Below are 27,987 nucleotides of genomic sequence, written 5' to 3' on the forward strand. Positions count from 1 at the left end.
TTGATTGTTCCTGCGAGATCGCGAGATGTATGTATCTTCTACAGGTACAAAATTTCTCCTGTCATTCCCGTGAACTGAAACATTCCTCTAAGGGAGAGGAGGTGTCAGATGACGTATAGGCGATGGAGGGTGCTTTATTGGAAAGGAAATTCATATCCCATCAGGACACACCAGATTAGATTGCCCATTATCTACTTTGATTTCCCGAATTGGTGGCAACACAGATTCATTTCTTTACACCTGAGCTGCTTGTCAAGGTGCTGGAGGATTTGTAGGGACCTCTGCCCTTCTCGATGCAGTTCACTCATGCAATCATTAGCAGGTGGGTTATTTCTAGGAGTCTGTTCAGAAGGCACCGAGTTCGGGGTTGTTGTTCTGAAAAAATGGCTCACGTTGAGACGTTTATTCCTGTGGGACTGAGATCGGTGGGACCCAGTTTACCTCCTTCCGACATTGTCATCAGTTGCAGGGAGAGATAATTGAGCCATTATCTCGTTTATTCTCCTATTAGCCTAGATGAGGTGGCTCCTTAGCTAGGCATTCTCCATTTTGATTGTAGTGAGATACCCTGGATTTGGGTTTTAAGGGCGCGAAGCCAAACTTCCAATATTGTCCTAGTTCACATGATGTTTTCTAGGATGGTGCTGCACAGAGGTGCCATCTCTAGTAGGGTCAGCTATACGGTGATCTCCATGATCACTAGGTCTCTCTAATTCATTGGTGTGCATAGAACGAGCTACCACCATGTTGATAGTTGTGTCGAATATTCTCTGATAAGTTTCAAGCCTGATCACATCTCAACGAAAGCACCAATTTGAACAAATCATGTGGTCCAGAATTGTCCCCAGCGTGAAGTCAAGGATGGTCTCGAAGGGGTTTTCTTCTATGGCATGCAGCTCCTTATTGCTGACCTGATTTACATGCCCCATCAGGTGGTTCACAATCTCCTGGAGCAAGTTGCGCAAGGGTTTCACATGTTTTACCACCTCGATGTGAGGACCTAGGATCGTTACAGCTACGAGTGCGGCTTGGAAAACCTAGGGGATGACCACAAGATCACAAGGAGTTAGGGGAGGAGTATCCTTGGTTGTAACTACGGAGGACCAGGGCTGTTGCTGGCTGGAGCTGGTTCCCTTGGTCTTGGCTAGAGTCCTAGTTGTAGCTCTAGTTTCGAAGGCAACCTTCTTCAAAATCCTCTACCTCTTGATGGTAGGGTCGGTGCTGAAGATGTCTTGAAGGCTCATATCTACCTCTGGAAGAACGAACAGAAAAGATAGAACAAAAACTTATAATTCTGAAAATAATGAAATAAAGAGTGAGAATCCTTCCCTCTGAAACGAAGGAGGACATTACTATGATTAGCTCCGGATTATGGACCGGGCTAGGCACAACTTCTAACTCTTCTTTGGATGGGAGTGGGGGAGACTCTAACATTATTACTTTGTGGGACTCACTAGGTTCGAGTTCTTCATCTGAACTAGACTCATATTCAACCTGCCTAATACCTGGAGTAAAGGAACCATGATATAAGGAATGCCATGATCGGAGGTTTGTTCCACATTGTTTGAAATTGGTGGACCTAAAGTGAAAAGTGTTATATATTGTTTACCGAGTTTTTCGGAAACGAATAACTAACAGAATAATAAAAAGATAAGAACTGTAGAAATACTGAAATGTAACTAAACAAACAGTGTTTTTACGTGGTTCAGGCGTTAACAAGCCCTAGTCCACGAGTCGATGTTATTATACTTGGAAAAGATTACAGTAAGATGGCTGGTGCATAAGAACTTCACACGCTCACAATGTTTCTCTCGGGTTCTCTTGAAGAAGATGAAGCTAGAGAGATTTTAGTAGAGTTTTTTGCTATATCATTTGTTCGTCCCTCCTCTTGTAAAATGAAGGGGTCTTTATAGCTAGGGTTTTGGATTAGGGTTTTTCTCTACGTACATGAGTTTTAATTACACCAGCCATAAATAGGGATACAATTACTATAGTAGCATGGCTACAAGACTCTATGTGGGTATATTTACGTGAAAGTATGGGGAACACACAAAGTCAGTCGTCTTTTCCAAGTTGTCAGCGGAACAGTAGGCGAAAAGGTACCCTTAGGCGTGCTGGGATGTGTGCGGCTTTGACCTGACGGGCGTGTCAGGCGGGATCCTGTGTCAGGCGGATATCATTCCAAATATGCCTCCTCCAGGACTCGACCGTTTGGCTTTGTTCCATGCGAGGCACGGAACTGCTTCCGCGGAGACCACTCGAAGAGCTTCTCCTGGAAGGAGCTTCCCCGATGGATACTCCTTCGGGAGCTCCGGGAGAGTTGACGAGTTTCCGTATAGTGTTTGCTTGGAAGAGTAATCCGGACACCAAGCGGGAGAGGTGAAGCCTTTCTGTATATCCGCGAGCTCTGGTCACCTATCGTGAAGGACATCGATAATTCTGTTTCCCCGAGGCCATCAATCTAAACGCTATCCGGAAATCTGGATAACATATATTACTACAGTGTACTTAGGGTAGGTTAAGTAATGGCGAACAACCAAGTGGTCGACACACTAATGCAAGGTTACTTCCAAGTCCAGGTCTTTGGGAAGTCTGCTCATGACTTGCCTCGGATTAAATCAGGTTTGTACAAAATTGGCAGCAGCTTAGTTTATATCCCTATCTTTATTACCTTGGTTGGAGGTGCTGGCTACTGCCCTCGATTCAGTATGATCTTACTTATTATTAGTTTTCCCGCCTTCGACAGCTTTTCTTCTATGCACTAATGGGGCGACCTCCTCCTCTTCCTCGACCTCCTCAACAACTGGAGGTAGCCTCTTGGGAGGACCTCGAGGCTTGAAGACTAGGGTTTGATCTTCCCTTATTGTTAAGGGTGATTTCAAAGCCATAAATATGATTTCTTGGTTTTAATAATTTCCATTGATATTTTATTCCCTTATATTAAATTGCTTCTATTTTTCTAGTTGAATGATATGAATCTTGTGAGATCTTGTTAGGTGGCCAACTAATTAGGGTCTTCCAATATTCTATTATCATCTTAGGATTGCTATTCACCTAATTGTTTAGGATTCTAAGTAGAGTGATAAATTGAAATTAGGGTATTGTGACGGGTATATTGATTGTGATGAAAAATAGAACCTAGGTTAAATGAATTGCATGCTTAATGAATTTGTTGCCTAGATTAACCTGTTTCCACAAAATGTAATGCTTTTCCTGGGTTAAATAGATTGCATGCTTAATGTGTTTATTGCTTGGTAAAATGGGTTAATTAAGAGTGCTTAGCTTTAATTAATTATAATAGGGAAACTGGGATAATTGACTGCTTAAGTGTTATCTGTGAGGTTAATAGTTTAATTGGGAATATAGATCAATGTTATTATTAAAATGCTTGAATGAGTATTTAGTGGTGGAGAATGACCTCTTAAATATTTTAACTATTAACTTTATTTTTAATTATTTTTATTGCTATTTTTATTTTTATTTTAAAAAAAACCCCTTATTTATTAATAACTTTTTGTCATTTGAATGAAAATTGAATAATAGTCCTCGTGGGTTCGACCCTTATTTACCGCTATACTGAAGTAGTTGTTATAACTGACTAAAATTATAATTAAATTTAACATGACACACAACACCCATCAAGCAGCCTGATGATCAAGGAGGTCACCGTACGGCCATCCCCACTAGGGAAGGTACATCTGCACAGCACTCCCCTGGAAAACAACATGTGGACCAAGACGATGCCGGAAGTTCGGCCTCACGCCCACCGAACCCCAATCCTTTATACTTGACCACCAATGAAATGGAGAATGCTCAGCTAAGGAACCACCTTGCCCAGGCTAATAGGCGAATAGACGAGATCATGACTCGACTACCTCCTCCTAAAACCGACGAGAATATCAGAAGGAGAGAAAGTGGGTATCATAGATCTCGGTCCCACCGAAATTATCATGCTAATGTAAGTCTTTAACCATTTTGGAGGCAATAAACAAAAAGGGAATGGTGAGGGCCACCAGAACGGGTCCAAGAAAAATAAGCACGGGGAGAAGTACACTTTTATCTTCACCAATTATACCGACCTAACAGATACACGGGAACGTATTTATCTTGCTAATTATACTCGTCTTTCATGGAAGAAGCCCGAGCCCATGATACATCAAAAAGGAAAGAGAGACCCGGCTAAATTTTGTCGATATTGAAATGATATCGACGACAACACACACAATTTTCGTCAACTAAAGGATGAGATCGAGACTTCCATTCTAGCTGGACCGTTAGCCCAATACGCTAGGAACAGGGTAGCTCCTAACCAACTGGTGGGGAAGAACCCTCAACCAGCTCCGGGTAACCAAGTCAATCCAGCACAGGCTCAGCCAGCTCATAGAAATCAGATTATCCCTGCCCCTGTTGAAGGGAGGGATATAGCCACCATTGCAAGTGGACCTCATATGGCAAGGACGAGCAATGGAGCCCATAAGAGCTATATCCAGGAACTAAAAATACATGATTGCACCGAGAGTTCATTCCAGAGCAAAGGTTATCAAAACAACATCGATTGGATAAACAGCCAATCATTTTTACAGAGGACACTAGCCATATCCAATTCCCTCATAATGATCCGCTGGTGATAACTATTCAGCTTGTTAACTGGAGGGTGCGTAATATACTTATTGACAACGGGAGCTTCGCGAATGTGCTATTCAGGTCCACCCTTGAAAAGATGGGATTATCTGTACCTGATCTTAAGGCAACCTCTATGATCCTCTGTATATTTTCAAGAGTGGGGATGGCAGTCATAGGAAAAATATAGCTCGTAGTGACATTGGGCGATGAGAGGCGAGCTGTCACCAAGATTCTTGAGTTCATGGTAATTGACTATCCAACTGGCTACAATGCAATTTTGGGGAGACTTGTGTTGATGGCGTTTGGAGCTATAACTTCAGCTCACCACTTGGCCATGAAGTGTTCATCGTCTTCGATAATATGTACTGCGAGGGAAAATCACGACCCGGGCAGGAAGCCATGGTAATAATTGAAGAGAATGAGGAACCTCAGGCAATGGTAATTACCGAAGAGGCAAAAGAACCTCAGGAAGTTGGAAATGAGGTCGTCCAACCCAAAGAATTTGATCCAAGATTAGGCGAAGATAGATCTGAGCTCCAGGCTTTAGAGGAGCTAGAGGAAATCGTTCTCGCCTAGAAATACCTTCGAGGGTAGTAAAGGTTGGGAAAAATCTCGAAACCGAAAGAAACAAGGAATTGGTCGAGTTTCTAAGAAAAAATATTGACGTCTTTCCCTAGTCGCATGAGGATATGGTGGGAATCAGTCCATGCATGATGATGCATTCATTAAACCTGGCGTGCTGAGAAAGTATGACATGAAGCTGAACCCCCATAAATGTACCTTTGGGGTTTCATCAGGGAAGTTCTTAGGCTTCATAGTCAACGCAAGGGGGATCAAAGAAAACCCAAAGAAGATAAGGCCACATTAGAAATACCTTCACCAAGGTCGCAAAAAGAAGTACAGCTAACTGGGAAGGTCGTGGCCTTAAACCGGTTCGTATCGAAGTCCACGACCAAATGTCTTCCCATCTACAACTTGCTCAAGAAAAATAGACGGTTTGAATGGACATAAGAATGCAAACAGGCATTTTAGGATTTGAAGACTCATCTAGCTGAGCCCCCCGTGTTATCAAAACCAGTCACTGAGGAATGTTTATACTTATACCTAGCCATAGCAGAAAACGCGGTCAGCGTTGTGTTAGTTCAAGAAGAAAACCGAACACAGAAACAAGTGTATTATGTGAGTAAGAGGCTTATGGGAGCTGAATCCAAATATCCTCTAATTGAAAAACTTGTGTTCTGTTAGATCATTGTAATGCCCTACTTCCTTAGAGTCGTTACTAGGTGAGTTTAAAAACGTGCTTTCAACTCGCTAATCGAGGTTTTAGATCAAACAGTGTGATTAAGCTATAAACAAAAGAAAAACTTTAGAAAATAATAATTTCCATAGAAAATCATAAAAGCTTTACACTTGGGATCCCAAAATACAGTTTAGAAATATTTACAACATATAAACTGAACCAAGTCGACTAAACAACAAAATCTAGGTTTATTTACAAGCATCTCCCAAAACTCTCTGGCCGTGGCAGCCAGGCTGGCCAAACATGTACACGCCGCCTCACGCCTGCTGTACTCATGGTTGGCTGACCTTCTCTTTACCCTTACCTGCACTACAGAGCATCTGTGAGCCGAAGCCCAGCAAGAAAACCCACAAACAGACAACATATACAACGCATATAACATGCATATAAATAGGCCACCAATGGGCTAAACACATATGGCCTAGCCGTCCCAGGCGTTTACCAAGCCCTGGGTTCGCGGACCATGCCGTGAGGATATCCCAGGTATCCTTTTAGGGACTCGCCCTGGCAACTCGCACCCCACGTGCTCAACGCTGCTCCCGGCCCCTTGCCGTTCTCGGCCTTGCACTCAACATGCCTAACACCGTTCCCGGCCCTTTGTCGTTCTCGGTCTACACCGTTCCCGGCTCTTTCCGATCACTCACATCATAACATGCATAACATAGCAAACAAGTATAGAATTCTTGCATACTCAGCTAACGGGCTACGCCCCGCAGTTCTAACATATTGGGCTTAGACCTGCATACCAATTCTACTCAAACACATTGGGCTCAGCCCCGCACACAAGCTCTATGGGAACAAAGGTTTTCTTACCTGAGTTCTGAGATTTCTGAGCACCGATGTCCCGAGCACAGTCCTCTAACTTGAGCCTCTCCGAACCCCTAGTCACAACATATTAACAATATCCATCCATTAAATTCTAATCCCATAAATAACTCCGAGCCATAACCCTAACCTCCTGGACCTTGAATTCTATCAATCCGGATGATAAAATCCATCCCGAGCCTTACCCATTGAGTTCCCAAGCCTAAACACCCCTAAAAGCACAATTTGGCACTAAGAGCCACGGCCCACCCACAGGGGCCGCGGCTAGCCTCAAAATAGAGGCTAGCACCTAACTGACCCCCACACGGGCTGCGGCGCGCGCACCAAGCGCCGCGGCGCGCAGGAGCTTCTCGGCCTCCCATGGCCGCACGGGCACACGGGCCGCGGGGCGCCCCTCCTAGGGTTGCGGCCCTCATCTCCGAACCCAGAATTTCCATCACTTTCCTTGCATCTTCCTCAAGCTAACCCACTCAAAACTTATCTAACAAACCCAGATGATTACCACACACATTCCAGCTCAATATCCACATCAAAACTCCATCAAAATCTGCTCCAAAACCCAACTAAAACACTCAAGAACATATCAAACTTAACTAGCATGCAACTCTTACAAACCAGCAACAATTCCCAACATAATCTTAGTAATTAGAGCTTACCTTGCAGAGCTTAGTCCCTATGTTTGTTCCTCAATCCTCAAGCTTTAAGCTCCTAAGTTTACTCAGCCCAATACCTTGCTTAGGCTAGCTTACACCAGAATTTCCCTTGTGTTTTTCTTAGAGAATGAAAGAGAGAAAGGGATAAGAGCTAACTTCAGTTGGGAGGAATAAGCTAATGTCGGTTTCTTAAGTTTCTAAACTATTCCTCTATTTTGTTTTACTTGACTTAAGTCTAAAGGGTTACCTCAAGGCTCGGGGTACCCAAAACGTCCCCCGAGGGCAAAATGGTGAATTTCCCCAATATTCCCGCCTAGACATTCTATCCTCAAATATATCTCCAAATATTTATTTTCATGTCCCAATAATCTCGTAACACATCTAGTACCCAAATTACCCCTCGACTCACCCCGAGTCTGAATCTCAACCCTGTTGTGACTTTCCGACTAACCGCTCCCCAGGACTGTCTCAGATCATGCTGCAGAGACATATCACATATATAACATTTATGCCCCTAACCGCTCTTTCATTAAGTTCATAAAAGAGCAACATTGGGATACTAAAATATTGTTTAAAACATATTTATAATTCAAAGTCACTGTACAGTCGACCTAAGCGACAAAATCAGATATTATACTGTGCTCCTCAAAATTACCTCAACCGTGGCAGCCAGGTAGGCCAAACATGTATGCACCGCTCCCTTCCCTCCAACTCATGGTAGATCGACATTTTCCTTGCCCTTACCTACACCATAGAGCACTCATGTGCTGAGGCCCAGCATGAAAACTTCACAGCACAACATACAATAATTTATTTCAATAAATGCATTACTAATCAAACACAACAGACAATCCACAAGTTTCTATTAAAATTCACAATAGTGACCTAACCCGGTTAGGGTGCGTTACTAAGCACCAAGTTCACGGTCTTAATCGAGCGGGCGAGTGCGGCACCCTTAGATGTCCTTGCCCTGGCGGGCTGCATTCAACATGCTTAATGTCGATCTCGGCCTTTGCCACTCCCGACCTTTGCCGATCCAGGCTTTTGCCACTCCCGGCCTTTGAGGATCCGTCATGCTTTAATAGTTACAAATATTTACACATAAAATTGAACACAACATAAGCACAGATAATCGGGTCATTCTCTGCTCTACAAGCACCTACAATTTTCTTACCTTGAGTCCCAAGCTAACAGTGCAAGGCGATCCCGAGCACGATCCCTAATCCCGAGCCTTAGTGGTAAAACCTAGTCACATCGTAATAATAATAAATAACCATCAAAACCTAAACCAATTACAAACTTTTGAATAATATACTAACCTCCGGAACCTTGAATTCTACTAAACCATGTAGTAAAATCCCTCCAGAGCCCTTAAGTTTAAGTTCCCGAGCTTAAAAATTTGTTTAGGCTATTTTCCTTAATTAGAGTCGCGGCGCATAACAAGTGAGTCTCTCCTGGGGGATGCGGGCTACGGCATCCCCAAACCTGCACCGTGGCGCTTGGGCGATTTCAGAGAATCGCCAATCCCATCTCATGAACACAGACCGCGGCGCCTGAAGAATAGTGCCGTGACTCGAGCTCAAAACCCAGAATTCCTAGCGTTTTCCTGGGCCAAATCACCACAGTTCACCCCAACTCGTGAAATACAACCAAAATAAAACCCCAATACTACACCTAAGGCGGCACAACAAAACTAGCTACTAAACCAAAACTTCAACTGTAACGTCCAGGATAACCAAGACCGTTACATTGTGTATTTAAAATAGTGCAAGACTTGCTAATCAAGACATCTGAGTAAAACGTGATCCTAAAGTCATAATCAGGTTAGGGTTAAAAGATTTTGATCATAAACGGTTAATTTTCATTAAAATAGATGTTTGGAACATGGGATTCCAAAAATAGGGTTTAAGAAACAATTTAACAATTCTCAAAAGTATATACAACCAGAGGCCACTATAATGGCAAAATACACATTTTAGGTTCTGTCCCTGTACTTTCCCACGACCGTGGTGGACGAGCAGCTGACAATGTACATCTCGCCCCCAGAGCTCTCCAACTCATGGTTTGTCCAACTTACCCTTGCCTTTACCTGCACCATGTAGCACCCGTGAGCCAAGGCCTAGGAAGAAAACCATAGCAATAATACATAATCAATGATGATAATCAATTAATTCACAAGACAGTTAACCAGATATTCAACAAGCCATAGCATCAAGCTGACAACAGTAAACATTTATATTCAACAGTTTATCTCAATCAATAGGCAATACTCAGGGTCAACGCCCTTAGGCCACACCCTCTGTTTAACCCACTGACTCCGGCTCGCTTAGGTCGAGCCCAGTGTTTATAAGCTGACTCCGACTCACTGTGGTCGAGCTGCATCCTGTGTGCAAATTATCAGCCCCTGGCTCTCTTAAGTAGTTCATTTTCATATGCCAAATCATTCATTTAGCCCATACAATAAACATGTTCAAGTATTGGGAAACTCAGTCCCGTTACAATCACTCAAGGGTGTAGTTTTATTACCTTTAATTCTTAACGGAGAAAACGGAATGGTCTCAAGCACGATCCTTAGGCCCGAGCCTTGGCGATAAACCTAGTCATAGTGTCCAATGGGTAATTGTTAACTTCCAATCCAAATAAAAGCTAAGGAGATAAAAACTAGCCTCCGAGACCTCAATTTCTACTAAACCGGGCAATAGAAATTGTCTCGAGCCCCTAGGTTTGAACCCCAAAGCCTTACCAATTCTAGAAACCACTCTAAGGCTAAAATCCCTAGTCGAGTCGCGACTTGGCTTAGTGAGTCACTACTTGCCCCCAAGTCAGAGACCAAGAGCCCAAACCATAGGGGAGGCAAGCTGCGACTTGCCCCATAGGGTCGCAACGCGCCCCCAAGTCAGAGGCCAACCCAAGCCCTTCTGGGCACATGCATCGCAACGCCCCAGAGCTGCGTCGCGACGTGCCCTCTTCGAACCCAGAAATTATGGGTTTTCCTCATACTTCTCCCATCCAATTATCCCTGAATTCATAGCCAATAAACCTCCCAATCAGAACTAAACCCAGCTACGAGTTCAGGATAAGATCACATACTTTAAACATTAAATTCCTAACAATTATACTAAAGCTAACACCCCATTCCAGCAGAATTCACTATCCAATTACTCAGCTTAAATTCTACCCTAACAATCCAATACTTCAACAAATTTTGAGTCTAAAGCTTACCTCAATTAGCTACTAAACCCTCAGCCACCACCTTCAGTTCTTTAGCTTAATTCTCCTAAGTTCCTAGCTGTACATTCTAGATAAATAACTTCAATTCCTCAAGTCTTCCCAGCCTAGAATCAGCCTTTCCCTTCAATTTTCCTTCAACAACCCAAGCACAAGAGAGAGATGAGAGAAATCATCAGAAAGAAGGAGAGAGCTGAAGAGAATTCCACCACTTTTTGAGTTATTCCTAAGGATTACTAAACTTGTCCCCTACTTAGCAAATGACCATTATGCCCCTCCTTGTCATACTTAATCCTTTAATTATTTTTAGGGTAAAATACTCATTTTCCCCAAGTTCCCACTAATTCCTCAAATGTTCCTAATATTTACCAATTAATCCCGTCATAACCAATTAATCACCAAATACTTATTCAATATCCATAATTCCCAAAATTTCCACTAAATTTCCTTCCAAATACCCCCAGGCTTCCTCGAGCCAGGTATTAAACCCCGCTGTGACTATTTCACCAATTCGCTCACGAGGACCATCTCGAGCCATCTGCTACTAATATATCCACATAATAATTTGGTCTCAACAATTTATCACATATAATCACATTTATGCCCCTAACGAGCCAAAATTACAAATATGTCCTTATAAGCTATAAAGGGCCCACATGCATATCTAATACTCATAAACATGCATGTCACATTGTCATATAATCATATTAATCATGCATGCCACATAGTCATGCATTAAACCATTAAATCACACATATATCAATTATGCCCTCCTGGCATGCTAATCGGATCCCTTAAGCCTTATTAGTGATTTTGGGTCGTTCCAACTATCCCTTCCTACTGAGAATTTCTTCCTCAAAATTTACCTGAATAACTCGGGATACTGATCCTGCATCACTGACTCAAACTCCCAGGTCACTTCCTCGACCTTGCTATTCCTCCATAATACTTTTACTAGAGGAATCATCTTGTTTCGTAGAAACTTGTCTTTCCTGTCTAAGACCTGGACCGGTCACTCCTCATAAGACAAATTTTTATGGAGTTCTAATTCCTCATACTTCAACACATGAGTCGTATCTGAGACGTACTTCCAAAGCATAGAAATGTGGAATACGTCATGAACTCCCGACAACAACGGTGGCAGTGCCAATCTATATGCCACCAGTCCAATCCTTTCCATGATCTCAAAAAGTCCAATGCATCTAGGGCTTAGCTTGCCCTTTTTCCCAAACCTTCTCACCCCTCGCAGTGGTAAGACTCGCAGAAACACGTGGTCCCCCACTTGGAACTCCACGTCCCTACGCTTAGGATCAGCGTATCTTTTTTGTATGCTCTGCAAAGTGAGCATTCGAGCTCGAATCTTCTCAATAGCATCATTAGTTTCCTGAACCATGTCCGGTCCTAAATAATTCCTCTCACCCATCTCATCCCAATGAATGGGCGATCTACATCTCCTCCCATATAACATCTCATATGGAGCTACTCCAATCGTTGATTGATAACTATTGTTGTACGAAAACTTAATCAACGGGAGATACTTACTCAAAGACCCCTCGAAGTTTATCACACACGCTCTGAGCATGTCTTCCAATACATGAATCGTCCTCTCAGACTGTCCATCAGTTTGAGGATGAAAGGTCGTACTAAACTTCAGCTGAGTCCCCATAGCCTTCTGTAAACTACCCCAAAACTTGGAGCTAAAAATAGAATCTCGGTCTTATACTATAGACTTGGGAACCCCATGGAGACGTACAATCTCCCTCACATACAACTCTGCATACTGATCGACAGTATAAGTTGTCTTCACTAGCAGAAAGTGGGCTGACTTGATGTATCTGTCCACTATCACCCACACCGAGCCATGCAACCCCACTGTCCTGGGTAAACCTCCCACAAAATCCATCGTAATGTCCTCCCATTTCCACTCGGGAATACCCAAAGGTTGTAACAACCCCACTGGCCGCTGATGCTCAGCCTTCACCTGATGATAGGTCAAACACTTGGCCACGTACTCCACCACATCCTTCTTCATCCCAGGCCACCAATACAATGTCTGCAGATCCTGATACATCTTCGTGGTGCCTGGATGGAGTGAGTACGACGTAGTATGGGATTCATCGAGTATCTCTCATTTAACCCCCATATCAGTCGAGACACAGATCCGACCCTTATACCGTAATAACCCAGTCTCTGAAATAGAATAGTCCTTAGCCACTCCAGCTAAGACATTCCCTCTAACTTGATGCAACTGTGCATCAACCTACTGACCCTCTTTAATCTGCTCTAGCAGGGTCAATTGTAAGGTAATATTGGGCAATCAGCCCAAAACCAATTTTATCCTCGCTCTGAACATCTCGTTTGCCAATTTTCTCGATATTTGTGCAGTGCTAAACAAATGTCTCGGGCCCTTCTGGCCCAACGCATCTGCCACTACATTGGTTTTCCCTGGGTGGTAAAGGATATCACAATCATAATACTTCACCAACTCCAGCCAATGCCTCTGCCTCATGTTCAGATCCTTCTAGGTGAAGAAGTACTTCAAAATCTTATGATCGGTGTATACCTCACACTTCTCTCCATAAAGATAATGTCGCCACACTTTCAGTGTGAATACCACCGCTGCCAATTCCAGATCATGGCTAGGGTTTCGCTGCTCATACTCCTTCAACTGTCGTGATGCATAAGCGATAACCTTCTAATTCTGCATCAAAACGCATCCCAAACCCAACCTCGATGCGTCACAATATACCACAAACTTCCCTCCATCCAAAGGGAGACTGAACGCAGGTGTCATAATCAATCGCCTTTTCAACTCCTAGAAGCTATTCTCACACTTGTCTGACCAAACGAACTTTAGATTCTTCTGTGTCAATTCTGTCATTGGTGCAGCAATCTTCGAAAAACCCTTCCATGAACCGCCTATAATATCCCCCTAATCCAAGGAAGCTCATAACCTCTGAGGCGTTCCTTGTCCTCAGCCAATCTCTCACTGCCTTCACCTTAACTGGATCCACCTTAATCCCATCTTCACTGACAATATGTCCAAGGAATGTCACTTCTGGTAGCCAAAACTCACACTTCTTAAACTTGGCATACAACCGGTGCTCTCTCAACCTCTGGAAGACCTGTCGAAGATGTTGTTCATACTCTGCCTCTGAACTAAAGTACACTATGATGTCGTCAATGAAAAAAATCACAAATTGGTCCAAGAAGTCCTTGAACACCCTGTTCATCAAATCCATAAATGCTACTGGGGCATTGGTCAAACCAAACAACATGACCAGGAACTCATAATGCCCATACCTCATTCGGAAGGTCGTCTTCGATATGTCCTCATCCTTGATCCTCAACTGGTGATAACTAGATCGAAGATCAATCTTCAAGAACACCATCTTTCCCTGCAACTGATCGAACAGGTCATCGATCCTTGGTAAAGGGTATTTATTCTTGATGGTCAACTTGTTCAACACCTTGTAGTCTATACACATTCTCAAAGTCTCGTCTTTCTTCTTCTCAAACAAAACTGGAGCACCCCATGGCAAGTAGCTAGGCCTGATAAACCCCAAATCAAGAAGTTCTTGCAACTATATCTTCAATTCTTTCAGTTACACCGAAGCCATACTCGATGACAAACTAAATCTCCCTGTGCGGCGGCAATCCTGGTAAATCCTCAGGGAACACATCCAAGAACTCACAAACTAATCTGGTCTCTCCCGGCCTGCTGGCAAAACTCTGGTAGTATCCACCACACTAGCTAGAAAAACTATAAAACCTCCATGTAATAGGTCTCTAGCACTCTATACTGATATCATGGGTATGCGGGGTCCCTGCACCGCACCCACAAAAACAAAGGGATCCTCTCCCTCAGGCTCAAAGGTCACCATCTTCTTCCTACAATCAATGGTAGCCCCATGTCTGACCAACCAATCCATCCCAAGAATCATGTCAAAATCCTCCATACCTAACTCAATCAAGTCTACTGATAGCTCCCTACCATCAACCATCACTGGTAGTGCCCTAATCCATCTCCTAGACACCACCAGTTCCCTTGTAGACAGTATAGTCCAAAAACCCCGCAATATAATACTCGCTAGGTCTACACAATCTATCAATTAACTTACTAAAAACAAATGAATGCGTAGCACCAGAGTCAATCAATACAGTAAAAGGAGAGCCAGCGCTAGAAAGCTGACCTGTCACTACCGAGGGACTAGCCTCTACCTCTGCCTGCGTCAAGGTGAACACTCGAGCTGGAGTCAAGCTGTCCACCTTCCTTGATTCCTCTTTCTTCGTTGTTGGGCAGTCCTTCTTGAGGTGTCCCACCACCCCACACACATAACAAGCCTTTGCCCGATATTCGCCCGGATGGCACCTCGTGCACTCATGGTAATTTCTCCATATCTCACTGCCTCCTTGGCGGCCACCCTGAGCACCCCGACCCCTCCTATCAGGACCAGCAAGAGACGAAGTGTCAGGGGTCTTCCTCTTCAAATCACTAGGGCCTCCGCCCCTACCAGACCCTAAATATTGAGGCACCGCCCTGCGAACCTCCCATCTCGCAGCGTTCTCCCTCCAAATCTTATTCTCTGCTTCCTCAGCAGTAAGAGCCTTCTCAACATCCTAGGCATCAGTCGTCCCCCCGGGTACTGTTGTAATTCTCACATCTCGGGCTATCATAGTATTAAGCCCTCTAATAAATATGTCCTATCTGGCTGCATCTATAGGCACTAGATCTGGTGTGAACTTCACAAGCTTATCAAATTTCAGGGCATACTCTGTAACTGTCATGTTGCCCTGTACTAACCTCACAAACTCATTCACTTTTGCCGCCCTGACGGCAACATTATAGTACTTCTGGCTGAACAAGTCTCTCAACCCATCCCAACTCAGAGTAGAAACATCCTTGGTCTATGATGCCACTTCTCACCAGATACGGGCATCCTCCCTCAGTATATAGGTGGCACAGGCCACCTTGTCATTACCTTCCACCCTCATGAAATCCAGGATAGAAGTAATCATACTCTTCCACTGTTCGGCCTTCAGTGGATCCGGTCTTCCCTTAAAGGTTGGAGGATGCTGTCTCTTGAACCGCTCATACAGTGGCACCCACCTGCTCCCAACCTTAGATGTCTAAATAACTGGTGCCACAAAAAGTGGCACAGTAGGTGCAGCACTCCTTGACGGAGCCTGTTGTCTCAATAAGTGAATCTGTTCTTCCTAACTCTGTAACCGAGCTTACATGTCTGCAAGTATTTGTTGCCAGTTCTCATGGACTGGCAGAGGATTCTGGCCTTGGTCATCATCTCTAGCCTCAGACCCTATGTCGGCTAGTCATATAGATCGCCTTGGACACATAGCTATCCAAGTTTATCTACAATCAATGACTCGGCAGTCAGACAATGATGACAAGGTAACAATCTTTCCATGATCCATCGTTGGAACTCAACCAACCACAAGCAATCAAAATGCAAATAATCATTCAAATATTCACTCACATGCAACAGTAATGCCAATAAGCACGCCTCACTATCATCACACAGCAGTCAAGGGTCAGGCCCTATCAGTATCTCATGCTCCTTATTAATAATGTAGTAAAGCATTTATATTTCATTCAAGCACTTAAGCATATAATCACATGTATACAATTACCAAACCCTGAGTCGAGCTTGTCTTTAGTGGCGAGTGTACATGTCTAGCCAGTCTTTAGGAACCCTTTAACCTAGACCACTCTAATACCAAGTTGTAACGTCATGGATAACCAAGACTGTTACACTGTGTATTTAAAATAGTGCAAGACTTGCTAATCAATTCATTTGAGTAAAACGTGATCCTAAAGTCATAATCAGGTTAGGGTTAAAAGATTTTAATCATAAACGGATAATTTTCATTAAAATAGATGTTTGGAACATGGGATCCCAAAAACAGGGTTTAAGAAACAATTTAACAATTCTCAAAAGTATATACAACCCAAAGGCCACTCTAATGGAAAAATACACATTTTAGGTTCTGTCCCTGTACTTTCCCTCGACCGTGGTGGACGAGCAGCTGACAATGTACATCTCGCCCCCAGAGCTCTCCAACTCATGGTTTGTCCAACTTACCCTTGCCTTTACCTGCACCATGTAGCACCCGTGAGCCAAGGCGTAGGAAGAAACCATAGCAATAATACATAATCAATGATGATAATCAATTAATTTACAAGACAGTTAACAAGAAATTCAACAAGCCATAGCATCAAGCTGACAACAGTAAACATTTATATTCAACATTTTATCTCAATCAATACGTAATACTTAGGGTCAACACCCTTAGGTCACACCCTCTGTTTAACCAATTGATTACGGCTCGCTTAGGTCGAGTGCAGTGTTTATCTAGCTGACCCCGACTCACAGTGGTCGAGCTGCATCCTGTGCACAAATTATCAGCCCTCGGCTCTCTTAGGCCGTTCATTTTCATATGCCAAATTATTCATTTAACCATACAATAAACATGTTCAAGAATTGGGAAACTCAGTCCCATTACAACCACTCAAGGGTGTAGTTTTCTTACCTTTAATTATGAACTGAGATAACGGAATGGTCCCGAGTATGTTCCTTAGCCCTAAGCCTTGGCGATAAACCTAGTCATAGTGTCCAATGGGTAATTATTACATTCCAATCCAAATAAAAGCTTAGGAGATAAAAACTAGCCTCCACGACCTCAATTTCTACTAAATTAGGTAGTAGAAATTGTCCCGAGCGCCTAGGTTCGAACCCCCGAGCCTTACCAATTCTAGAAACCACTCTAAGGCTAAAATCGCTAGGGGGGTCGCGACTTGGCTTAGTGGGTCGCGACTTGCCCCCAAGTCAGAGACCAAGAGCCCAAGCCATAGGGGAGGCGGGCTGCGACTTGCCCCCTAGGGTCGTGGTGCACCCCCATGTCAGAGGCCAACCCAGGCCCTTCTGGACACACGCACCGCGGCGCACCCTCTTCGAACCCATAAATTATGGGTTTTCCTCATACTTCTCCCAGCCAATTATCCCAGAATTCATAGCCAATAAGCCTCCCAATCAGAACTAAACCCAGCTACGAGTTCAGGATAAGATCACATACTTTAAACATTAAATTCCTAACAATTATACTAAAGCTAATACCCCATTCCAGCAGAATTCACTATCCAATTACTCAGCTTAAATTCTACCCTAACAATCCAATACTTCAACAAATTTTGAGTCTAAAGCTTACCTCAATTAGCTACTAAACCCTCAGCCACCACCTTCAGTTCTTTAGCTTAATTCTCCTAAGTTCCTAGCTGTACATTCTAGATAAATAACTTCAATTCCTCAAGTCTTCCCAGCCTAGAATCAGCCTTTCCCTTCAATTTTCCTTCAACAACCCAAGCACAAGAGAGAGATGAGAGAAATCATCAGAAAGAAGGAGAGAGCTGAAGAGAATTCCACCACTTTTTGAGTTATTCCTAAGGATTACTAAACTTGTCCCCTACTTAGCAAATGACCATTATGCCCCTCCTTGTCATACTTAATCCTTTAATTATTTTTAGGGTAAAATACTCATTTTCCCCAAGTTCCCACTAATTCCTCAAATGTTCCTAATATTTACCAATTAATCCCGTCATAACCAATTAATCACCAAATACTTATTCAATATCCATAATTCCCAAAATTTCCACTAAATTTCCTTCCAAATACCCCCAGGCTTCCTCGAGCCGGGTATTAAACCCCGCTGTGACTATTTCACCAATTCGCTCACTAGGACCATCTCGAGCCATCTGCTGCTAATATATCCACATAATAATTTGGTCTCAATAATTTATCACATATAATCACATTTATGCCCCTAACGATCCAAAATTACAAATATGTCCTTATAAGCTATAAAGGGCCCACATGCATATCTAATACTCATAAACATGCATGTCACATAGTCATATAATCATATTAATCATGCATGCCACATAATCATGCATTAAACTATTAAATCACACATATACCAATTATGCCCTCCCGACACGCTAATCAAGGCCCTTAAGCCTTATTAGGGATTTTGGGTCGTTACATCAACATAATTCAAAAACGAAAGCTAGAGTAAAACTTAGTTAAAAACTTAAACTAATTGAGGAATTCACAACAGAATTAGGTTAAAGATCTTACCTTAGCAGTGATTTTGACCCCCAACTATCCTTTAATCCTAATCCTAGCTTCAGCTTCATGGATTCCTCTGGCCAACTCCTTCATAATTCACAGAGCTCCCAAGTACACCAAGTGGGAAAGAGAGAACCGAATGGAGAGAGAGAGAGAGAGAGAGAGAGAGTGTTTTCTGATTACTTCCCAAATAATCCCGACATACCCAAATAATCTTTTAATAACTACCCAACACCCGGTAAATCCCGAATACGCGCTAAGTTTCCCAAAATACCCCTAGGCTCACCCTGAGCCGGGTATTTGACCCTGTTGTGACTATTCCGCTAATCCGCTCACTAGGATCACCTCGGACTACACATCTCAAATGTATCCCCATAACACTGGGGTCTCACTCATAACATATACAGAATACAAATATACCCTTAACATGTCAAAAATTACAAATATGCCCCCAATTTACAAAAACGAGTCTGCATGCATATTTAATAAACATAAACATGCATAAATATTCACATTACCATATAAAATCATTTATGTCACATAATCACATGTATATTCAATTAATTCCACTTATAAATCTGATTATGCCTTCCTGGCACAATAATCAAGGCACGCAACCTTAATAACAAATTTGGGACGTTACACCTTGAATCTTCAAACCCAAAAATTCAAACATTCATTCGAAAAACCCAGAAAACCCATAAAATAACCCATTTTTTGTGTATTATTTCTAATCGTTTCTAGTGCAATGGTTTTTGGCCTAGTAAAATCCTACACTAAACTCATGCATAACCAAACTAATGCAAAATCACTGGAAAATTTCATAAAACTTATTGAAAATGAGAAAATGAAATTTAAACTAGAGGTGAGCATACTTATTGATTGGTTTCTTGATCGACGAGTGAAGGAAGAACAGAAAATGCCTGAAAAATCCAAGCGTGAGGACCTGGAAATTTTTAGGAAACAAAGGATTTAAGAGAGTTTGAATATTTTGAGAAGAAGATAGACAAAAGGAAAGTTTTGAATACAAGGTGTCTAGGCATAAATTCGGCTCCTCTATTTATACGTAAACTTCAGGGGGAAATCTGAGTCACACAATTAAAGCAAGAAGAGATCCGAGGGTCAGAATTAAATAAACCGAACGACGGCAAAAATTTTAGAAGACAATTGTCACAGTACTCGAAACCTGAACAGGCACCTATAATAAGTAGGCACATGTTCCATACTCGAGTGAGTGGGTGGGCACGATTTCTCATGACAGAAGCCGAAAAGCCCCTACTTTGCATGTCAAAAGTGATGTCATGCAAGAGCATGAGCTTAGGGGGAATATGTTGTACCCTAAAAACATGAGCTAACCTATCTAGCTCGGGGTACAGCTGGCAGGAAATAAATAAAGGAGGCAAGACTTGTTAATTCCAGACCAAACAGCTCGGGGTTGTGTCACTAAGTCTGAAACACCTTAAGATCTTTAAGACTGTTAGAGATGCAAATGACAGAGATCGAGGTACCCTGTGTCCAGATCACCTGCATCAAGCCCGAGCATTATCTAAGTTGAACCATCCTATGCCAATCATATCCAACTCGAGAATGGCATCTAACTTGGATGGGAGAATCCTACAAACGCGGAAGCCCAATATGCGCAATAAGTGTGTATAATTGTGATATACATTTATAGATTGATGTAAAATGACAATAGGCTTTATTAGAATATTTAAGTGTCCATTAGCTTGGGAAGTTACCCAATAGTGTATGTTACCAATTATAGCACGGTTACCCAATATTGTCCACCATAATTCCCTATAAATACAAGGGGAATGAACAGTAAAAGTGATGAACATTTTGTATGCAAAAACTCTGCCGAAATTGTCATAAACAATTTCGTCTAGGGTTCATAAATAGATCAATAATAGTAACTCGTGGACTACGTGGATTTTAACCACTGAACCACGTAAATTGTGGGTGTTTTATATTTCTTTACATTTAGTTTACAGTAAGCTTAACCTCTTTATTTGAGATTTCTAAATCCCTTGTTGACGAAAAACTGTGTCAACAAAAACATAAATGATTTAGTAAGTCTTGTATTTATAGAGTTACTGACCTTACAAAATGGGCATTGGGCCTTAAATCATTTTGGACCATGTTTATCATGAAAATACACATATAAGTAATTGTAAAATACAATTAAAGTTATTAATTTTGAAGTGCACTGCTCAAGTACTGGGTTTTGGACCTAGAACTCGATTAACAACCAGTGAAATAATGATTTTCTTCACAAATTTACACATTGATCAGGTATATTCTTGCTTACAGATGGTATCTAACTAATATTGTCAACTTCCTTGGTCGATCTACTCGACTAATGTTGATGTTTGTACGCCCTAAATATCCACGAGTTATTAGCAAGCTGGAAAATGGCATAATTCAATCCGCCACGTGGAAACCGTACCCGGAGCTGCTATTACGAGTCTCCACCTCTTTAGCCCGAGCCAATCAAAGGGTTAGCAAGTATGCTTGAAGGCATCGGGTCAGCAGTTTGGATATCACGAGCTGACGCTACATCGAGCTCGAGGTGCGGCATAGATCTGGCACCCCTGACCATTTGTGAAGTCAACCACGCAATGTAAACGTGTGCATATTAGACATCACGTGTCTACTCCATTCCTGAATTCTCAGACACGCAGCATAAACGTGCGTGTTCAGGCACCCCACGACTGGTTTGGGCCATGCGGCCCATTATCCCCCTTACCTATTGATTAGACAACACTTCATTGTCAGGTTTTAGGAATTAATCATAAGTGTCACAGAGGTGACATGATGGGTAAGAAGGTCACGGGATGACCCCCTTTACCAACACCCAGATATCATCTCCCTATAAATATGGAGACCCTGGGCGTTGCAAGGGGTTGGCGTTTTGATTGTAAAGAAACACCCTGTAAGGAATACTCAAGAGATATCAATAATATTGACTGGTGGACTAGAGGGATTTTAACCTTCGAACCACCTATAAAAAGGAGTGATAACCTTCCCGCCATACTAATTTCGCCAGTTTGTCTAGTAAAATATTTATATACTACGGTTCACTATTTAGCACTAATCCATCACATTTATTCGTATAATTACCTGTTGGCGAAGAACCGCGTCAACAGTTTGGTGCTTTCATTGAGAAGATTTAGATTGGTGCTATTGCAGAAGCCTAACCATGGTGGTTACTCGTTCGAGGCATGGTAATGAAGCAGATCAACGTGATGGGCAGGAGGCCCACCATGCCGCCATATCCAATGAACAAAACCTTGAGGTTCAGCAGCGACCGGGAAAGCAGCCAATGAGCCAGGGCGACACTGGAAGTTCGGCTCCCCGGCCGCCAAATCCGAACCCGGATTTCTACACGGCGATAGAGATGGAAAACGCACAGTTGAAAAGTCAGTTGTCGAAAGCAAACAAGCAAATTGAAGAGGTCTTGGCCTGATTACCCCCTCTTACAACCGACGCTAACATCGGAAAGAGGCATAGTGGGACTCATAAGTCCCGCCGGGGTAACCGGTCCAGGTCCAGCTGGTCGGTCAGAACCTCGACTCCAAATTCTACTCCCACGTCACACCACCAAGAAACTGTGTTTGAGGAACTTCCTAGGGTCGATCAGCAATTCAGCCAATCGGTCTAGACCTCAACTCCTAGCTCGGTTCCACCCTCGAGCGCATCCAGGAGGGCCTGAGGCAGCTCGCGGAGGAGATCCAAGGAGGGCTCGCAACAACAGCCTGCCCCGGGCAGCCGTCCTGCACCACGGTCAGACCGCCGAGCGCAGGACGCGGGAAATGGTAGAGCGGAGCGACCGCAACCTAGCTTAATCCGCCCTGACGGGACTAGGATCGCGTCACCAGTTAGGCATCCCCCGTCACCAATAAGATACCCATCCAGTCCTAGACATTCTGGCTCATGGGAGCAGCAGGAGAAATCCTCCTTCCGCCGGTCCTACCCATCGCAGCCAAACACACGGGGAAGTCCCGGATCCTCACCCTCAGCAGCGGGCTCCGAGTTTTTCAAACGAAAGTTACTGGACCAGGAGTCATCAAAGTGGCATGCCCGGCGAAGACCTGCGCCATCGCTTGAGTTCGGCTCAAAGCCCTCGAGCCACCCCGAGGGCCGACCTCCGAGATCGCCTCAACTCCCAAAGAGGAGACCCAGCTAGAAATGGTAGTCGTGCTCACCAGGGGGAGGGTTTGTCGGAAGTACATGACAACGGGAATGTCCTGCCTAACCTAGCTCAAGCTTGGAGGGACAATAACTCGCCTAATGGTTACAATGGAACTGGAGTTGTTGAACAGCCCCAGAACAACCAAGGAAGTAAGGACCAAACCCTAGAGCATCTAGCTCAGATGGAGGAGCTGATGAGGAAGCTCTTATCAGAAAAGGAAAAAAGATGAGTACGACTCGGGGGACAAACTCGAGCTCTTCACCCCCAGCATAGCAGCCACGGCATATCCACCTGGTTTCCGTATGCCCCACTTGTCCAAATTGGATGGGGACGGAGACCCGTCGGATCATTTGGGTATGTTCAACACCCTGATGATGGCCCACAACATCAGTCCCGAGCTAAGGTGTTTGATACTTCCTTCCACCTTGACTGGGCCAACCAGGCAATGGTTCAAGTAGAATAAAAAGCAGTCCATCAGCTCGTGGAAAACCTTTTCTACAGACTTCAAGAGGGCATTCCGAGCTTCTCAGGCTGCCCGCATCAAAGCCGACACCCTGGCAAACGTAAAGCAGCAGCCCGAGGAACCTTTGAAAGCTTACCTGAGCAGATTTGCAAACGTCGCAGCTCGAGCCAGGGACACAGATGATAGTTCCAAGCTTATGGCCTTGAGGACTGGGATCCTCGTTGGAAGTGGACTCTGGGAAGAGATACAGAGAAAAGGTGTCAGCACCGTGAACGAATTCTTAAATAAGGCCCAAGGATGGATAAACCTGGAGGAGGTGCGAGCATCGGCCGCGGGAACCAGCCAAGCCCCTGATTAGCCCGCTGGAATGGGAACAGATGTCGTTAAAACGACTCAAACCGTTACACAAAATAACCAATTGGGTGGAGGCAAGAGAAAAGGGAGCAGCGAGGGCGACCAGCACGGCCCAAAGAAGAACAAACCCATGGAAAAATTTAAACCAGTCTATGCGACTTACACCAAGCTCACAAACACTAGGGAGAACATTTTCCTAGCAAACTCTGCTCGCCTTCCCTGGAAAAAGCCGGAGCATTTGAAGCACCAGAAGGCCAAGCGGGACCCCTCTAAGTTTTTTCGATTCCATAACAACATTGGCCACAACACTGATGATTTTAGGCATTCGAAGGATGAGATCGAGACTCTCATCAGAGTCGGACCTTTGGCTCAGTACGCGCGGAATAGAGTTCCCGCAGGTCAACCGGCTCCAGAAGCTCCGATAAGTCAGCCCGGCCCCCGGATAAATCAGGACACCCCTCCTCCTGTGATAGGAGGAGAGATCTACATGATCTCTGGAGGCCCCCATCTGGCCGACACGAGCAGAGGTGCCCAGAAGAGATATGTCAATGAATTGAAGGCTCATAACGGAGTAGAGTTCATCCCAGAGTAGCATCTACCCAAACAGCAACGACTGGAGAGGCAACCAGTCATATTCACCGAGGAAGATGCCAGTCACGTCCAGTTCCCCCATAACAACCCTCTGGTCATAGCTGCCCAGCTCGCCAACCGGAGAGTTAGGAGGATACTGGTCGATAATGGGAGCTCGGTGAACCTGCTATTCTGGTCTACGCTGGAAAATATGGGTTTATCTGTCACCGAGTTAAAAGCCACCTCCATGATGCTATATGGATTTTCTGGAGAAAGTTCAGCAGCAATAGGAACAATCGAGTTGGTGATTACCTTGGGAGAGGGACCCCGGACTGTCTCAAAACTCCTCGAGTTTTTGGTCATCGATTGTCCTGCCGCGTACAATGCTATTTTGAGCCGACCTACATTGATAGCATTTGACGCCATAACCTCCATCCGCCACCTCGCGCTAAAATTCCCCTCTTCCACGGGGATATGCACGGTCTGAGGTGATCAGCTCACTGCCAGGGAATGCTATAGCATTTCTATGAAGGGAAAATCAAGACCCGGGCAGCAGACGATGATCATCCAGGGCTGGAATGAGGAATCTCAGGAAATTGTACCTATTCCTGAGATAGAAAAACCTCAGAATGCTAGAGGGGAGGGTATCATCTTAAATAATGATATCGACCCCAGAATAGGCAAGGATAGATCCGAGCTCCAGGCCATCGAAGAGCTCGAGGAGGTGAATATCGACCCACAAGACCCCTCGAAGGTGGTAAAGCTCGGGAAAAACCTATGTAGCGAAAGGAAGGCGAAGCTGATTAGGTTTCTGCAAGAAAATCTAGATGTGTTCACCTGGTCTCATGGGGACATGGTAGGGATCAGCCTGAGCATCATCATGCACACCCTTCACTTGGATAAAAATGTGCCTGCAAAGTCCTAGAAACAAAGGCGCCTAGGAACGACCCGAGCTGAGGCCCTAGAGGAGGAAGTAACCCGGCTCTTGAAGTACGGCTTTATCCGCGAGGCAAAGTTCCCAATTTGGGTCGCCAATCCTGTGTTGGTCCCAAAGCCCAACGGGGAAATGGCGGACCTGCATTGACTTTTTCGATCTGAACAAAGCCTACCCTAAAGATTGCTTCCCTTTGCCAAGGATTGACCAATTGGTAGATGCCACGGCGGGGCACGAGCTCATGTCTTTTATGGATGCGTACTCAGGCTATAACCAGATTGCCATGAATCCCGCAGACCAGGAACACACTAGCTTCATGACCCCAACCAACATTTATTGTTATAAGGCCATGCCTTTCGGGCTGAAAAACGCAGGAGCTACGTATCAGAGGTTGGTAAACAGGATGTTTACCAATCAGATCGGAAAAAATATGGAAGTGTATGTTGACGACATGTTGGTCAAGTCAAAAACTGTCAATAACCATGTCTCCGATCTGGAGGAATGCTTTAAGATTTTGAGGGAATACGGCATGAGGCTAAACCCCCAAAAGTGTACTTTCGGGGTTGCGTCAGGAAAATTCCTGGGTTTCATCGTCAATACCAGGAGAATAGAAGCGCACCCCGATAAGATCAGGTTGCTACTCGAGATACCCTCACCCCGGTCACGAAAAGACGTTCAAAGTCTGACAGGAAGGGTGGCGGCCCTTAATCGGTTTATTTCTAAATCTATCAACAAGTTTTTGCCATTCTACAACCTGCTCCAGGGAAATAAAAAATTCGAGTGGACCGAGGAATGCGAACGTGCCTTCCTCGACCTGAAAGTACATTTAGCTGAGTCACCCGTATTATCCAAACCAATGGCAGGAGAACCTCTTTTCCTTTACCTAGCTGTCACCTGAAGATGCGGCTAGCGCCGTACTACTACGGGAAGAAGACTGGTCTCAAAAGCCAGTCTATTACATCAGCAAGAGGCTTCTCGGAGCTTAATCCCAGTATCCGTTGATGGAAAAGATGGCCTTCTGCCTTATTAAGGCCTCCTGAAAGCTCAGACCATATTTCCAGTCCCACTCAATACACGTCATAACTGATCAGCATTTAAGGCAGGTTTTGCAAAAACCTGAAGCATCGGGACGTCTATTGAAGTGGGCTATCAAGCTCATCCAATTTGAGATACTGTACATGTCGCAAACTGCTATAAAAATCCAAGCCCTGGCTGATTTTGTGGCAGAATGCACAGGATTCCGAGAAAACCCAATGGAAGAATCAGCTAAAACCTCATGGAAAGTCTTCGTAGATGGCTCGTCTAACAAGAACGACTCCGGGGCTGGAGTCATATTGATATCCCTAGAGGGACATCGATTCCACTAGGCGTTACGATTCGGATTCAAAGCGTCCAATAACGAGGCCGAGTACAAAGCTTTATTGGCTAGGCAAGGAGCTGAGGGCCAGCTCCGTCCAGTGTTACAGCGATTCCCAGCTCGTGGTAAACCAAGTGTTAGGAGAATACCAAGCACAGGGAACCAAGATGGCTGCTTACCTGGCCAAGGTAAAGAAAGAGCTATCCGCATTTGAGCACGGCTTAATCGAGCAGATACCCCGGGAGTAGAACGCCAACGCTGACGCCCTGGCAGAGCTCGCCACCTCCGGGGAGGCAGTGACTTTGGGGCTGGTGCCGGTAGAATTCTTAGAAAGACCAAGCATAGAGGAAATCGGGGCGGAGGTCGAGATGATCGCACCAGACTGACTTGGATGACTCCCATGCTCGAGTATCTCACAACAGGGAAGTTACCCGAGGGGCGAAATGACACAAGGAGGGTACTTTACCAGGCTCCGAGGTATACAGTGATAGATGGGATATTATACCGGTGTGGCCTCTCTTTACCTCTCCTACGGTGTGTTCTGCCAAGCGAGGAAAAGACCATTTTGCAGGAGGTGACGAGGGCTTTTGCGGAGATCACGCTGGGGGGCAAAACCTGGCCTTGAAGATTTTGAGGCAAGGGTATAATTGGCCCACTCTTTCAAAGGACTCGATTTCCTACGTCCGAAAATGTAACAAGTGTCAGAGATTCGCCACAATTTCCCGGGCTCCTCCGGTCGAGATGAAGATGATCTCTTCCCCATGGCTGTTCACGGTCTGGGGGATTGACCTGGTTGGTGCCCTCCCCACTGGAAAAGAAGGAGTTCGCTACGCGGTGGTGGCTATCGACTATTTCACAAAGTGGGCAGAAGCAGAGTCCCTGGCGACGATCACTTCAAAGAGGGTCCTCGACTTCGTGGTTAAGAATATGTTTGCCGATTTGGGCTGCCAAAGAAGATCGTGTCAGATAACGGAACGCAGTTTGATAGCGATCTCTTCACCGAATTCTGCGAGAGGCACGGCATTGTTAAAAGCTTCTCCTCCGTGGCCTATCCCCAGGCCAATGGGTAGGTTGAGGTTGTCAACAAGATGCTAAAAGCAAGCCTTAAGAAGAGACTGCATGAAGCCAAGGGAGTTTGGCCCGAACAGCTCCCCCAGGTACTATGGGCATACCGGACCTCGCACCAAACTTTGATGGGTCACACACCTTTTTCCCTAGCTTTCGGGAGTGAGGCCGTCCTTCCTGTCGAGGTAAAGGTAGCCTCGCACAGAGTCTAGACATTTGACCAAGACCAAAACAAGACATTTGACATCTCCTCGCCTAAGACAAAACCAAGGAAGCGTTAGT

The sequence above is a fragment of the Humulus lupulus genome, chromosome X, assembly GCF_963169125.1.
Source record: "Humulus lupulus chromosome X, drHumLupu1.1, whole genome shotgun sequence".
NCBI classification, from domain to species: domain Eukaryota; kingdom Viridiplantae; phylum Streptophyta; class Magnoliopsida; order Rosales; family Cannabaceae; genus Humulus; species Humulus lupulus.